Here is a 14,943-nt window from a genome sequence, read left to right as displayed (position 1 = left end):
AAGGGCTTTATTATAGGCAAAATTATTTAAGTCAATAAATTTTTAAGAACTTAACACATGTTCTGACTCCATCTACTGCCGCCACCGTAGCGCCCCCAGTGTTTGAGCCGTAACCTTCACGATAGCCCTTTTCCACAAAGAACTCGGCTCAGTCCACAGTTGTAAGAGTCGGTCCACGATTCTTTCAGGTGGACTTCTTTGGTCTCCAGTGGAATATGGACACGCTTGAAAAATTCCCCACCTGTAATCACTGGAATCCAGTGTCCTCGAGGAGTTTACTGTAGGACCGTATTTAGGGTCAGCGGAGATGGCTCTGCCTGGTTCTGAATTTCAGACATCCTCTAAACATGTTTTAGGGCTTCTCTGGTGGCTCAGTGATAAAGAATCTGCCTATCAATGCAGAAGACAAGGGTTTGATCCCTGGGTCAGGAAGAGCCTGTGGTGAAGGGAATGGCTATCCACTCCAGTATCCTTGCCTGGGAAACCCCACGGACAGAGGAGCCTGGTGGGCTACAGTCCATGGGGTCGCAGAGAGTCCGACATGACTTAGCAACTAAGCAACAAACGTACATTAAGTGCAAACCGTGGTCACTCCTGAGTGTCCAGCCGAGGGCCGCTAGTATGTGAGCCGCTAACACGTGAGATCAAAAGCAGTTTGGGGATGCCCCCGGCAGTCCAGCGTCGCACTGCACACTTCCACTGCCGAGGGCACAGGACCAGCCCTGGTCAGGGAACTAAGATCCCACAGGGCACAGTGCAGCCAAAAGGAAAGCTTGTTAGGTTTTCGGAGTTTATTAGCGACTCTGTTTGCCATTTCCACACAGCCTCTGAATAAACGGAACCACGTGGTTACTCTGTGAGGTGACCACAACCATGTCAGTCTACTGAAAAAGCTCCATCAGGATACAGTTCAACTACACACGTTCCCTCTCTTTCTGGCCGTGCCACGCGGCATGTGGGGTCTCAGGTCTTCAATCAGGGATCGAGCCCGCGCCCTCGGCATGAAGGCGTAGTCTTAACCCCTGGCTCACCAGGGGGCTTCACCAGGAGGTGCATGCAGCAGCAAAGCCCAGGCAGCCAAAGAAGCAAAGCATTAGAAATAGAATTATTTGTTCCTGCATTTTGACAGTTTAGTTCTCTTTTGTCCACTAGTCCATCTTTGCATGTACACAAATACATGCAATATATAAACATGTAACACACGCGCACACACATGCAGCACAAATATCCACATCAGTATATACGCTGGTATACATGTATAATACATACAGGGCCTCCCAGTGGCACTCCAGTGCTTAAGGATCACCTTGCAACGCAGGGCACACCGGTTCAATCCCTGGTCCACGAAGATCCCACACGCCGCGGGGAAACAGCCCGAGTCCCGCTGCTTCTGAAGCCGCACACCCTGGAGCCCGCGCTCCACAGCAAGGGAAGCCGTTGCAACGAGAAGCCGTGCTCCACAGCTGGAGGGCAGCCCGCACTCACAGCAACTGGAGAAAGACCTCCCAGGTGATAAAGACGCAGAGCAGTCAGAAACAAAAAAAATGTTTTTATTAAAATTAAAAATAATATTAAAGCAGGACACCTGTAAAATATACGTGTACCTATACACAATATGCACATATACATATCGACACACACACATGTGTATGCAATATGTACACACTTATTGCCCTAGCATCAACATTTTCTGTTACTGTGTTTTCAGTGTACAGAGGTTTTTGAATTCTGTGTAGTCGGGTCTATTCAATTTTTCTTTCCTTTATCCTTTGCCTTGGCTCAGATGCCCTTCCTTACATCCTTTTTTGGTTGTATTTTATATTTACTCTTAAATCCACCCAGCTGGGATATAAGTGTCCGAGGTTCCGCATCTTTCTTGAACTTCATCCCCGACTGTTCCACAGACCTGCCTGTCTTCCCCATTCCTGCTGCTCTGTAATTCATAGAGAGTAGGACTGGGGTCACATTTTTAGGAGGTTTAAAAAAATTTTTATTTTCAAATTTTTCTAAGTGAGCCAGGCAGGAATCATTTTCTCAGAACTTGGCCTCTTCACGCCCCTGCAGCTCTCCTTGGGGTTTTGATTATAACTGGCCAGCTTGGAAAGAATTAACATAGTTCTACATGAGATTAGGTCTTCACATCAAAGAACATGGTAGATGACTGTTCATTCTAGTCTGCCTCTAGCCATCAGAAAAGGCTTACAGGGCTTCCCTGGTGGTCCATGATAAAGAATGCGCCTGCCAATGCAGGGGACGCAGGCTCGGTGCCCGGCCCGGGGAGACCCCACTTACTGCAGGGCAGCGGAGTCCATGAGCAGCAGCTCCTGAAGCCTGCACACCACAAGCCCGAGCATAAACCAAGACCCAGCGCAGCCAAAACTAAATGAAAAGGAGACGTAAAAGGAGAGAGCGCTTATCATCGCCTTCGTATGTGCTCACATACGGATTGCTGACTTCAGTGTAATTTTGCGGGGTTTGTAAATCAGCCACAGGATGAGACACAGAGGCAGCTCTTTCTGTCTATTTCACACCGAGCAGATCTGCTGGGTCATTCCAGAAAGTCCCTAACGCGTTATTGGTTTATCCTGTTTTCTAAGTAAAGTCATTACTTGGAAATAAAAAGCTTGCCTATCCTTTTTTGTATGATAGCCTTTTATTTCATTTCTTCCTAAAACCCACACTGTCCAGCACTTCAGGACAACACCGAGCTGGTAGCAGCGGTCACCTGTGGCAGACTCTGGGGCAGGGCGACTCAGGACGTGTCCACCTCAACGCTTCGGCCTCTGAAATGGGTGCAGCTGTGGAGGCCACGTGGCCGGTGCTGACAACCAAGTCTGCTAGAGGTTTGGGGCAAGTGTTGGCTTTCTTGATAGGAGACTGCTCCTTCCTCTCCCCGGAACTCAGATGCAACGCTTGGAGGCGTAGTACCCATTTTGCACCCGAGAGGCAACTGAGGACAAAAGCCACACACAGTGGACGACACACGAAAGAGCCCCGGGCCTGGGGTGGAACCGAGTGGCTGTTTCACCACCGACATCCAACTTCCTAGTTCTTGTTGTGGGCTTTCAGCTGTTTTTCTCACATCGGCCCTTCCCCGCAGCTGTCCTCCTCACCAGCACAGCATCTGGGTCTGTAACCAGACCAGGCTTGGTCTTGCCCCGTGCACAGCAAGCCGAAATCCTGAGACGCCCAGCCTTGTAGCCAAGCAAGAGCTAGTCTCAGACGCGCCTTTCCCCAGCTCAGCTCAAATGAGACGCAGCTGACCCCAAGGTCCTAGAAACAAGGTGGGCAAATCCCTCAAAGTCTGCCTCCTGGAGGACGAGCATGTTCTGAAGGGCCCTGAGGGGCTTCCCAGACGGTCCAGTGGCCAGGACTCCAGGCTTCCAGCACAGTGGCACGGGGTCAATCTCTGGTCAAGGAACTAAGGCCCCCCATTCCGTGAGACCTGACCAGAAAGAATTTCTTTTCTCAATTAAAAAAGAAACAAAAAGAGAAACGATTCTGTTCAGTGATGGCAGGGGGAATGAATTTGACCGATCACCCCCAGGTTCGGCCTCCCCCACCCGGCCCCACCTTCTCTGTTTCTCAATGCTGAGGATGACACGTGACGGCCGCTCTATCTGCTTCCTCTGATAGGGGGCTCAGACCCAACAGGGGCTGAGAAACGGCACACTCGGCACTCACCCGAGGATATTCTCTTGTCTGGTTTCAAGTTAACATTTGATCCCAATAAACATACCACCCACAGGCCAGCTGTTAAGGCGTTCATAGGCCCCACACCGTGGATAAAGTGCCACAGGGCACACGGCCAATGCCAGACACACAGTTAAATGTAAAATTTTTTTTTCTTTTTTTTAAATTAATTTTTATTGAAGTTTAGTTAGACTCCTTTACATAGGGGTTTTGTCTAGGATACGTCATGAAGTTATTTAATTTTATCGGAGGACAGGAGGAGAGAACCAAATTTCAGCTGAATCAAGGAAAAAGGGGACAGGCGATTCATCTAATCTTATATGTTAATCTGAGGAGGTTAGGGATGGTGGAAAAATGAGTCACAAGATGTCAGCGTGATCAAATGCAGGCAGAGGTTTCATTGATAAATTCAGCATCTAGAGAGATGACCTGCCAGCGTCTGAGAAATCCTAACCATTGAATTGTTTTCCCAAGCTGAGAGGTTAAAAACAAAGAAAACATCAAAGAGAAAAGGACAGTCTTTCTGGCAACTGAGCAAGGTTTGTAAATTGCCTTTTGGAAGAGCCAAATGCGCTGGGCTGCACTTAGTCACTCAGCCGTGTCCACCTCTTTGTGACCCTGTGGACTGCAGCTCACCAGGCTCCTCTGTCCATGGGATTCCCCAGGCAAGAGTACTGAGCGGGTTGCCATGCCTTTCTCCAGGGGATCCTCCCAACCCAGGGATCGAACCCAGATCTCCCACGTTACAGGCAGATTCTTTACCTTCTGAGCCACCAGGGAAGCCCAAGAACACTGGAGTGGGTAGCCTATCTCTTCTCCAGGGGAACTTCCTGACCCAGGAAATGAACCAGGGTCTCCTGCATTGCAGGCGGATTCTTTACCAGCTGAGCTACCAGGGAAGCCCATATGCAGATGATGTGATACTACATATAGAAAACCCTAAGGACACCACACAAAACCCACTAGAGCTGATAAATGAATTCAGCGAAGTAGCAGGATCAAGAGTAACATTCGGAAACTGACTGCATTTCTTTATACTAAACATGAAATATCAGAAAGGAAATGCAAAAAAAAAAAAAACAAACCTGTTAAAATCACACCAAAAGAATACTAGGAATAAACATGACCAAGGCGGTAGAGGAGGCTCTCGGGAGGGGCTCAGAGGACCCTGGGCAGGGAGCGTGGGGCCGCCTCACCGCATCCCACGTTTTCTCACGGAAGCCACCAGACTAGCCACTTGCCCTCCAAGGAGGGAGGCGGCCCAGACACCCCTTCTGCCCCTTTGCCCACCTTGACCTGAGTCCCTGAGCGCCCTCTCTGCACAACAGGCAGGAGCAGGACGCGGACACCCTCGCCACGCTCCCAGCCACTGTGCGTGTGCTCCCGGAGCCCTGGGTTACTTGCTTCCCCAAACCTAAATAAGTGAAAGTGAAAGTCACTCAGTCGTGTCCAACTCTTTGCGACCCCAGGGATTTAGTCCATGGAATTCTCCAGGCCAGAATACTGGAGTGGGTAGCCTTTCCCTTCTCCAGGGGATCTTCCCAACCCAGGGATCGAACCCAGGTCTCCCGCATTGCAGGTGGATTCTTTACCAGCTGAGCCACCAGGGAAGCCTAAACAAGTGAAAAGGCAAACACACATCAAGCAGCTCTCACAAACTTAACTTTATTCCTGCTTTTCTCTCTAGTTTGCCACAGCTTACAAGACCAGAGATGAGAACACCAACCAGACTGTTATTTTTAAGCAAGGCGACCAGAGCAGCACTGAAGGCGGGGGCCGTCTGCTCCCGGGCGTCCTCCAACATCGGCTCCAGCCTTCCCCTGACCCACTTCCCAGACACTCCAGCAGGGCCTTTGCCTAGACTCCCAGCCGCACACTGACCGACACCCGGCGGCCACTGAAGGTTTACGCACTCACAAGACCAGCAGTGGGCCAGCCCAGGCACGTCCTCCCGCTGAGATGAGCGGCTGAGGGCTCAACCTGCTGGGTAGGGCCTGACAAATCATGTCAGAGAAGGGAATGGCAAACAACTTCAGCATTCTCGCCCTGAGAACCCCACGAACAGAATGAAAAGGCAAAAAGATATGACACTGAAAGATGAGCCCCCAGGTCGGTAGGTGCCGAATATTCTACCGGGGCGGAGTGGAGAAAAAACTACAGAAAGAATGAATGAAGAGGCTGAGCCAAAGCAGAAACGACACCCAGCTGTGGTTGTATCTGGTGGTGAAAGTAAAGTTTGATGTTTAAACAACAGTATTGCAAAGGAACATGGAATGTTAGATCCATGAAACAAGGTAAATTGGACGTGGTCAAGCAGGAGATGGCAAGAATGAACATCAACCTTTTAGGAATCAGGGAAGTAAAATGTTTGGTATTGGGTGAATTGAATTCAGATGACCATTGTATCTACTACTGTGGGCAAGAATCTCTTAGAAGAAATGGAATAGCCCTCATAGTCAACAAAAAAGTCTGAAATGCAGTACTTGGGTGCAATCTTAAACATGACAGAATGATCTCAGTTCATTTCTAAGACAAATCATTCAACATCACAGTAATCCAAGTCTATGCCCCAACCACCATAGCCGAAGAACATGAAGTTGAACGATTCTATGAAGACCTACAAGACCTCCGAGAACTAACACCAAAAACAAACAATGAAAGATGTCATTTTCATCACAGGGGACTGGAATGCAAAATTAGTAAGTTAAGAGATACCTGGAGTAACAGGCAAGTTTGACCTTGGAGTACAAAATGAGCAGGGAAAAGGCTATCAGAGTTCTGCCAAGAGAATGCACTGTTCATAGCAACTGCCCTCAGCAACACAAGAGACGACTGTACACGTGGACATCATCAGATTGTCAGTACCGAAACCAGACTGATTATATTCTTTGCAGCTGAAGATAGAGAAGCTCTAGAGAGTCAGCGAAAACAAGACCAGAAGCTGACTGTGGCTCAGATCATCAGCTCTTTATTGCAAAGTTCAGGCTCAACTTGAAGAAAGTAGGTTAAACCACTAGACCATTCAGTTCAGTTCAGTTCAGTCGCTCAGTCGAGTCTGACTCTTTGCGACCCCATGAATCGCAGCACGCCAGGCCTCCCTGTCCATCACCAACTCCCGGAGTTCACTCAAACTCATGTCCATCGAGTCGGTGACGCCATCCAGCCATCTCATCCACTGTTGTCCCCTTCTCCTCCTGCCCCCAATCCCTCCCAGCATCAGAGTCTTTTCCAATGAGTCAACTCTTCGCATGAGGTGGCCAAAGTACTGGAGTTTCAGCTTTAGCATCAGTCCTTCCAAAGAAATCCCAGGGCTGATCTCCTTCAGAATGGACTGGTTGGATCTCCTTGCAGTCCAAGGGACTCTCAAGAGTCTTCTCCAACACCACAGTTCAAAAGCACCAATTCTTCGACACTCAGCTTTCCTCACAGTCCAACTCTCACATCCATACATGACCACTGGAAAAAACATAGCCTTGACTAGACAGACCTTTCTTGGCAAAGTAATGTCTCAGCTCTTCAATATGCTATCTAGGTTGGTCATAACTTTTCTTCCAAGGAGTAAGCATCTTTTAATTTCATGGCTGCAGTCACCATCTGCAGTGATTTTGGAGCCCAGAAAAATAAAGTCTGACACTGTTTCCACTGTTTCCCCATCTATTTCCCATGAAGTGATGGGACCGGATGCCATGATCTTTGTTTTCTGAATGTTGAGTTTTAAGCCAACTTTTCACTCTCCTTTTTCACTTTCATCAAGAGGCTCTTTAGTTCTTCTTCATTTTCTGCCATAAGGGTAATGTCTGAATATCTGAGGTTATTGATATTTCTCCCGGCAATCTTGATTCCAGCTTGTGCTTCCTCCAGCCCAGCATTTCTCATGATGTACTCTGCATAGAAGTTAAATAAACAGGGTGACAATATACAGCCTTGATGAACTCCTTTTCCTATTTGGAACCAGTCTGTTGTTCCATGTCCAGTTCTAACTGTTGCTTCCTGACCTGCATACAAATTTCTCAAGAGGCAGGTCAGGTGGTCTGGTATTCCCATCTCTTGCAGAATTTTCCACAGTTTATTGTGATCCACACAGTCAAAGGCTTTGGCATAGTCAATAAAGCAGAAATAGATTGGAACTCTCTTGCTTTTTCCATGATCCAGCAGATGTTGGCAATTTGATCTCTGGTTCCTCTGCCTTTTCTAAAACCAGCTTGAACATCTGGAAGTTCACGTTTCACATATTGCTGAAGCCTGGCTGGAGAATTTTGATCATTACTTTACTAGCGGGTGAGATGAGGGCACTTGTGCGGTGGTTTGAGCATTCTTTGGCATTGCCTTTCTTGGGATTGGAATGAAAACTGACCTTTTCCAGTCCTGTGGCCACTACTGAGTTTTCCAAATTTGCTGGCATATTGAGTGCAGCACAGTAGGACCTAAATCAGACCCCTCGTGATTATACAGTGGAGGTGACCATTAGATTCAAGGGACTAGGTCTGATAGACAGAGTGCCTGAAGAACTATGGATGGAAGTTCGCAACATTGTTCAGGAGATGGTGACCAAAACCATGCCCAAGAAAAAGAAATCCAAGAAGGCAAAGTGGCTGTCTGAGGAGGCCTTACAGATAGCTGAGAAAAGCAGAGAGGCAAAAGGCAAAGGAGAAAAGGGAAGATATATTCATCTGAGTGCAGAGTTCCAAAGAATAGCAAGGAGAAATAAGAAAGCCTTCCTCAGCGATCAATGCAAAGAAATAGAGGAAAACAACAGAATGGGAAAGACTAGAGATCTCTTCAAGAAAATTAGAGATGCCAAGGGAACATTTCATGCAAAGATGGCTCGATAAAGGACAGAAATGATATGGACCAAACAGAAGCAGAAGACATTAAGAAGAGGGGGCAAGAATACACAGAAGAACTATACAGAAAAGCTCTTAATGACCCAGATAATCCTAATGGTGTGGTCACTCACCTAGAGCCAGACATCCTGGAGTGTGAAGTCAAGAGTCCCTAGGAAGCATTATTATAAACAAAGTTGGTGGAGGTGATGGAATTCCAGCTGAGCTATTTCAAATCCTAAAAGATGATGCTGTGAAACTGCTGCACTCAATATGCCAGCACTTTTGAAGAACTCAGCAGTGGTCACAGGACTGGAAAAGGTCAGTTTTCATTCCAATCCCAAAGAAGGGCAATGCCAAAGAATGCTCAAACTACCGCACAATTGCAGTCATTTCCCATGCTAGCAAGATTATGCTGAAAATCCTTCAAGCCAGGCTTCAGTAGTAAGTGAACCAAGAACTTTCAGATGGACAAGTTGGATCTATAAAAGGCACAGAAACCAGAGATCAAATTGCCAACATCTGCTGGATCACAGAAAAAGCAAGAGAGTTCCATAAGAACATCTACTTCTGCTTCATTGACATCATTAAAGCCTTTGACTGTGTGGATCACAACAAGCCGTGGAATACTCTTAAAGAGATGGAAATACCAGACCACCTGACCTTCCTCCTGAGAAATCTGTATGCAGGACAAGCAGCAGCAGTTGGAACTGGACATGGAACAACAGACTGGTTCACAATTGGGAAAACAGTATGAAAGTCTGTTTACCGTGACCCTGATTATTTAACTTACATGCAGAGGACATCATGCGAAAAGTGTGCCGGGGGAAGCCCACAGTGGAAGTAAAATTGCCAGGAAAAATGTCGATAATCTCCGGTGACAGAGTTTGATGATGCGTTTTACAGATGATAACTCTATTGGAAGAAAGCCAAGAGGAACTAAAGAGCCTCTTGATGAAGGTGAAAGAGGAGAGTGAAAGCGCTGGCTTAAAGCGCAGTGTTCAGAAAACGAAGATCATGGCATCTGGTCCCATCACTTCACGGCAAACAGATGGGGAAAAAGTGGGAACAGTGACTGATTTTGTTTTCATGAGTTCCAAAATCAATGCAGACAGTGACTGCAGCCATGGAATTAAAAGAAGCTTGCTCCTTGGAAGAAACGTTGAGAAACTTGACAGAATATGAAAAAGCTGAGACATCAACTTGTCAACAAAGGTCTTTTTGGTCAAAGCTATGGTTTTTCCATTAGTCATGTATGGATGTGAGAGCTAGATCATTAAGAAGGCTCTGCGTCAAAGAACTGATGCTTTTAATTGTGGTATTGGAGAAGATTCTTGAGAGTCCCTTGGACTGCAAGGAGATCAAACCAGTCCATCCTAAAGGAAATCAGTCCTGAATATTCATTGGAAGGACTGATGCTGAAGCTGAAACTCCAATACTTTGGCCACCCAATGCGAAGGACTCATTGGAAAAGACCCTGATGATGGGAAAGATTGAAGGCAGGAGGAGAAGGGGACGACAGAGGATGAGATGGCTGGATGGCATCACCGACTCAATGGACGTGAGTTTGAGAAAACTCAGGGAGATAGCGAAGGACAGGGAAGCCTGGTGTGCTGCAGTCCATGGGGTCGCAAAGAGTCAGACGTGACTTAACGACTGAACAATCCAAAGAAATCTACAGATTTAGTTTGATCCCTATCAAATTTCCCATGAAAATTTCACGGAACAAAATAACCAAAACTCTATACGAAACCATCGAAGACCAAGGATTGCCTAAGCAAGTCTCAGAGGGGAAAAAAAAGAAAGTAGGAGCCATAACCCTCCAAAAGCTCAGATAATAGTACAAAACCAGTCAATGCAGCGTGGCAGCGGCACAGAAACAGACACACACATGAGCAGAACAGAGAGCCCGGAATAAACCCGCACGTCCACGAGCAATTAATTTTCAACAAAGGAGGCCAGAGTATAAAATGGGAAAATGACTGTCCGTTCAGCAAGTGATGCCGGGAAAGTTGGCAGGCGCATGGCCCTTACACCAGGCACAAAAATGAACTCAAATAACTTAAAGACTTAACCGTAAGATATGATGCTATTAAACTCCTAGGAGAGAGCATGGGCATAACATTCTCGGACATAAATCATACCAATGTTTTCTTAGGTCAGGGTCTCCCAAGGCAACAGATAATAACAAAAGTAAAAATAAATAAATGGGGCCTAGTCAAACACAAGCTTTTGCACAGCAAAGGAAATCATAAACAAGATGAAAAGACAATGTACGGACTGGGAGAAAATATTTGCAAATGACGTGACTGACAAGGGCTTAATCTCCAAAATATATAAACGGCTCATACAACTCAGGAACAACAACAAAAAACCAGACAACCCAATCAAAAAATGGGCAGAAGACTTTAACAGACATTTCTTCAAAGAAGACCTACAGATGGCCAACAGGCAGATGAACTACTAGAGAAATGCAAATCAAAACTACAATTGAGCACCGCCCCCTGCCAGTCAGAACGGCCATCGGCACACAGTCTACAAGCAGCAAATGCGGAGAGGGTGTGGAGAAAAGGGAGCCCTCCCACAGGGCTGGCGGGGGGCACAGTGGTGCAGCCACCACGGGAAATAGTACGGAGAGGCCTCAGGAAAGAGAGCTGCCGCGTGATCTAGCAACCCCATTCCCGGCATATACCCGGACAAAACCATAACTCAAAAATACACATGCACCCGATGGGCACTGCAGCACTGTTTACAACAGAAAGACACGGCAGCGACCGAAATGCTCGCCAGCAGAGGGATGGGCAAAGGGGGTGTGGTGCACACACGACGGAATATCCTGAGCCATGTGAGACTCAAAGTCGTCAGTCGTCTCCAGCTCTTTGTGACCCCTGCGGACTACACAGTCCATGGGATTCTCCAGGGCAGAGTACTGGAGTGGGTAGCCTTTCCCTTCTCCAGGGGACCTTCCCAACCCAGGGATCTAACCCAAGTCTCCCGCATTTCAAGCGGATTGTTTATCGGCTGAGCCACAAGGAAAGCCCATGAAAAAGAATGAAAGAATAGGCATTCTCCAGCTGTCCAGTGGAGACTTGACAGTTCCACAGCACGGGGCCTGGGTGTGATCCTTGGTCGGGGAACTAAGCTCCTGCGTGTCATGTGGCGCAGCCAAAGGACAAAAAGAAAGAAAGAAAGAAAGAATGGTATTTGCAGGGACATATGTGCAACTCCCCTAGAGCCAGACACCCTGCAATGTGAAGGCAAGTGGGCCTTAGGAAGCATCACTACGAACAAAGCTAGTGGAGGTGATGGAATTCCAGTGGAGCTATTTCAAATCCTGAAAGACGATGCTGTGAAAGTGCTGCACTCAATATGCCAGCAAACTTGGAAAACGCAGCAGTGGCCACAGGACTGGAAAAGGTCAGTTTCCATTCCAATCCCAAAGAAAGGCAATGCCAGAGAATGCTCAAACTACCGCACAATTGCACTCATCTCACATGCTAGTAAAGTAATGCTCAAAATCCTCCAAGCCAGGCTTCAGCAATACGTGAACTGTGAACTTCCAGATGTTCAAGCTGGTTTTAGAAAAGGCAGAAGAACCAGAGATCAAATTGCCAACATCCACCGGATCATGGAAAAAGCAAGAGAGTTCCAGAAAAACATCTATTTCTGCTTTATTGACTATGCCAAAGCCTTTGACTGTGTGGATCACAATAAACTGTGGAAAATTCTGCAAGAGATGGGAATACCAGACCACCTGACCTGCCTCTCGAGAAACCTGTATGCAGGTCAGGAAGCAACAGTTAGAACTGGACATGGAACAACAGACTGGTTCCAAATAGGAAAAGGAGTACGTCAAGGCTGTATATTGTCACCCTGTTTATTTAACTTCTATGCAGAGTACATCATGAGAAATGCTGGGCTGGAGGAAGCACAAGCTGGAATCAAGATTGCCGGGAGAAATATCAATAACCTCAGATATGCAGATGACACCACCCTTATGGCAAAAAGTGAAGAAGAACTAAAGAGCCTCTTGATGAAAGTGAAAGAGGAGAGTGAAAAAGTTGGCTTAAAGCGCAACATTCAGAAAACTATGATCATGGGATCTGGTCCCATCACTTCATGGCAAATAGATGGGGAAATAGTGGAAACAGTGTCAGACTTTATTTTTTGGGGCTCCAAAATCACTGCAGATGGTGATTGCAGCCATGAAATTAAAAGACGCTTACTCCTTGGAAGGAAAGTTATGACCAACCTAGACAGCATATTGAAAAGCAGAGACATTACTTTGCCAACAAAGGTCCATCTAGTCAAGGCTATGGTTTTTCCAATGGTCATGTATGGATGTGAGAGTTGGACTATAAAGAAAGCTGAGCATCGAAGAATCGGTGCTTTTGAACTGTGGTGCTGGAGAAGACTCTTGTGAGTCCCTTGGACTGCAAGGAGATCCAACCAGTCCATTCTGAAGGAGATCAGTCCTGGGTGTTCACTGGAAGGACTTATGTTGAAGCTGAAACTCTAATACTTTGGCCACCTGATGAGAAGAGCTGACTCATTTGAAAAGACCCTGATGCTGGGAAGATTGAGGGCAGGAGGAGAAGGGGACAACAGCGGATGAGATGGCTGGATGTCATCACCAACTCAATGGACATGGGTTTGAGGGAACTCCGGGAGTTGGTGATGGACAGGGAGGCCTGGTGTGCTGCGGTTCATGGGGCCGCAAAGAATCGGACATGACTGAGCGACTGAACTGAACTGATGTGCAACTGGAGATTATCATACTAAGTGAAGTAAGTCAGAAAGAAAAAAATAAATATCTGGGCTCCCTGATGGTGCAGTGGTGAGAATCTGCCTGCCAATGCATGAGACACAGGTTCGATGCCTGGTCCAGGAAGATCCCGCGTGCGTGGAGCAACTAAGCCTGCCTGCCACAGCTGCTGAGCCAGCGCTCTAGAGCCCCCGAGCTACAGCTACCGAAGCCCAGGCCCCTGGAGTCGGTGCTTCGCAACGAGAACTCACTGCAGTGAGAAGTCCATGCGCCCCAACTAGAGACAGCCTGCACTCAGCAACCAAGACCCAGAGCTCCAAAAATAATAGCCATTAATCAAAAGAAAAGACAGACAAATAGCACATGATATCATTTATGGGAAATCTAACATATGACGCAAATGAACCAATCTCTCTAAAGGGGTTTGGCTACAACTTGGAAGTTGGGAATCCACGTGCAATAGAACCCAGTCATCCCCAGGTCGTGTCCTGGTGAGAACGGCCACCCTGGCGAGGGCGTCCCTGCCCCCGAAGCAGCTCTGTCCTGTGTGTTCAAGACCCACGTGTGTAACAAAGGTTGACAATCATGTTGCCAGGATTTCTCCCAATCCGGGGGTGGGGAGAGACTTGCTAAATCCCCAGGAAGTGCTGCCCAACTGTCCTTGTGCGGCTTAACTGTTCTTTTTTGGCTGTGCTGGGTCTCGGGCTTTCTCTGGTTGAGAGCAGGGCTACTCTCTAGCTGTGCATAGAGCTGGTTGGCTTCTCTTGCTGCGGAGCGTGGGTTTCACGGTCTGCAGGCTCAGTGGCTGTGGCGGGCTTCTTGGGGCGGTCGGCTTCTCTTGCTGTGGAGTGCGGGTTTTAGGGTCTGCAGGCTCAGTGGCTGTGGCGGCCGGGCTTAGCTGTCCCGAGGCTGGTGGAATCTTCCCACCCGTGTCCCCTGCATTGATTGGCAGGCGCACTCTTTACCACTGGACCACCAGGGAAGTCCAACTTGTGTGGCTTAACTCTTGTATCTGGATCTCCCCATTTGAAAGCAGACAATACTTGGGATTCAACACTCACGTTATGCAAAAAAAAAAGACCTCCTTCAGATCCGATACAGTAGCAAGTAGAGTGCCTGACTCAGGGATTGTTTATTGTTGCTGTTTCAGCGGCTAAGTCGTGTCTGACTCTTTGTGACCCCATGGATGGCAGCCCACCAGACTCCTCTGCCCATGGGATTTCCCAGGCAAGAATACTGGAGTGGGTTGCCGTGCCCTCCTTCAGGGGATCTTCCCGACCCAGGGATCGAACCTGTATCATTGAGGCAGATTCTTTACTGCTGAGCCACTAGGGAAGCCCATATTCACCCAAAAGCGTCTTCCAGACCCCAATCCCCCCAAACCAAACCATCTCTTTGCTGCAAAAAAAAAAACTAAGCAAGCAAGGTCTCAGCACCCGCTAAGAAGGTCCGCGGCAGTCCTGGAGCAAAGGGTCCAGGCCAGTGCCCAGACTCGGCCATGGCCTCTCGGTACCGGCCTCGGACGAGCCTCAGCAGAAGGTCCATCTGGACTCACCTCTCCGCTGGCCTCATTAGTTCCCTGGAAGCTGAGCTGCTGAGTTTTGCCGCAGCGAGGAGAACCAGCCAGAGCCGCCTCCCCGAAGGCCAGGGCCAGGGTGCTTG

The sequence above is a fragment of the Bubalus kerabau genome, chromosome 16, assembly GCF_029407905.1.
Source record: "Bubalus kerabau isolate K-KA32 ecotype Philippines breed swamp buffalo chromosome 16, PCC_UOA_SB_1v2, whole genome shotgun sequence".
NCBI lineage: Eukaryota > Metazoa > Chordata > Mammalia > Artiodactyla > Bovidae > Bubalus > Bubalus kerabau.
The sequence above is the reverse complement of the archived record's forward strand: the minus strand, read 5'-3'. Positions refer to the sequence as shown.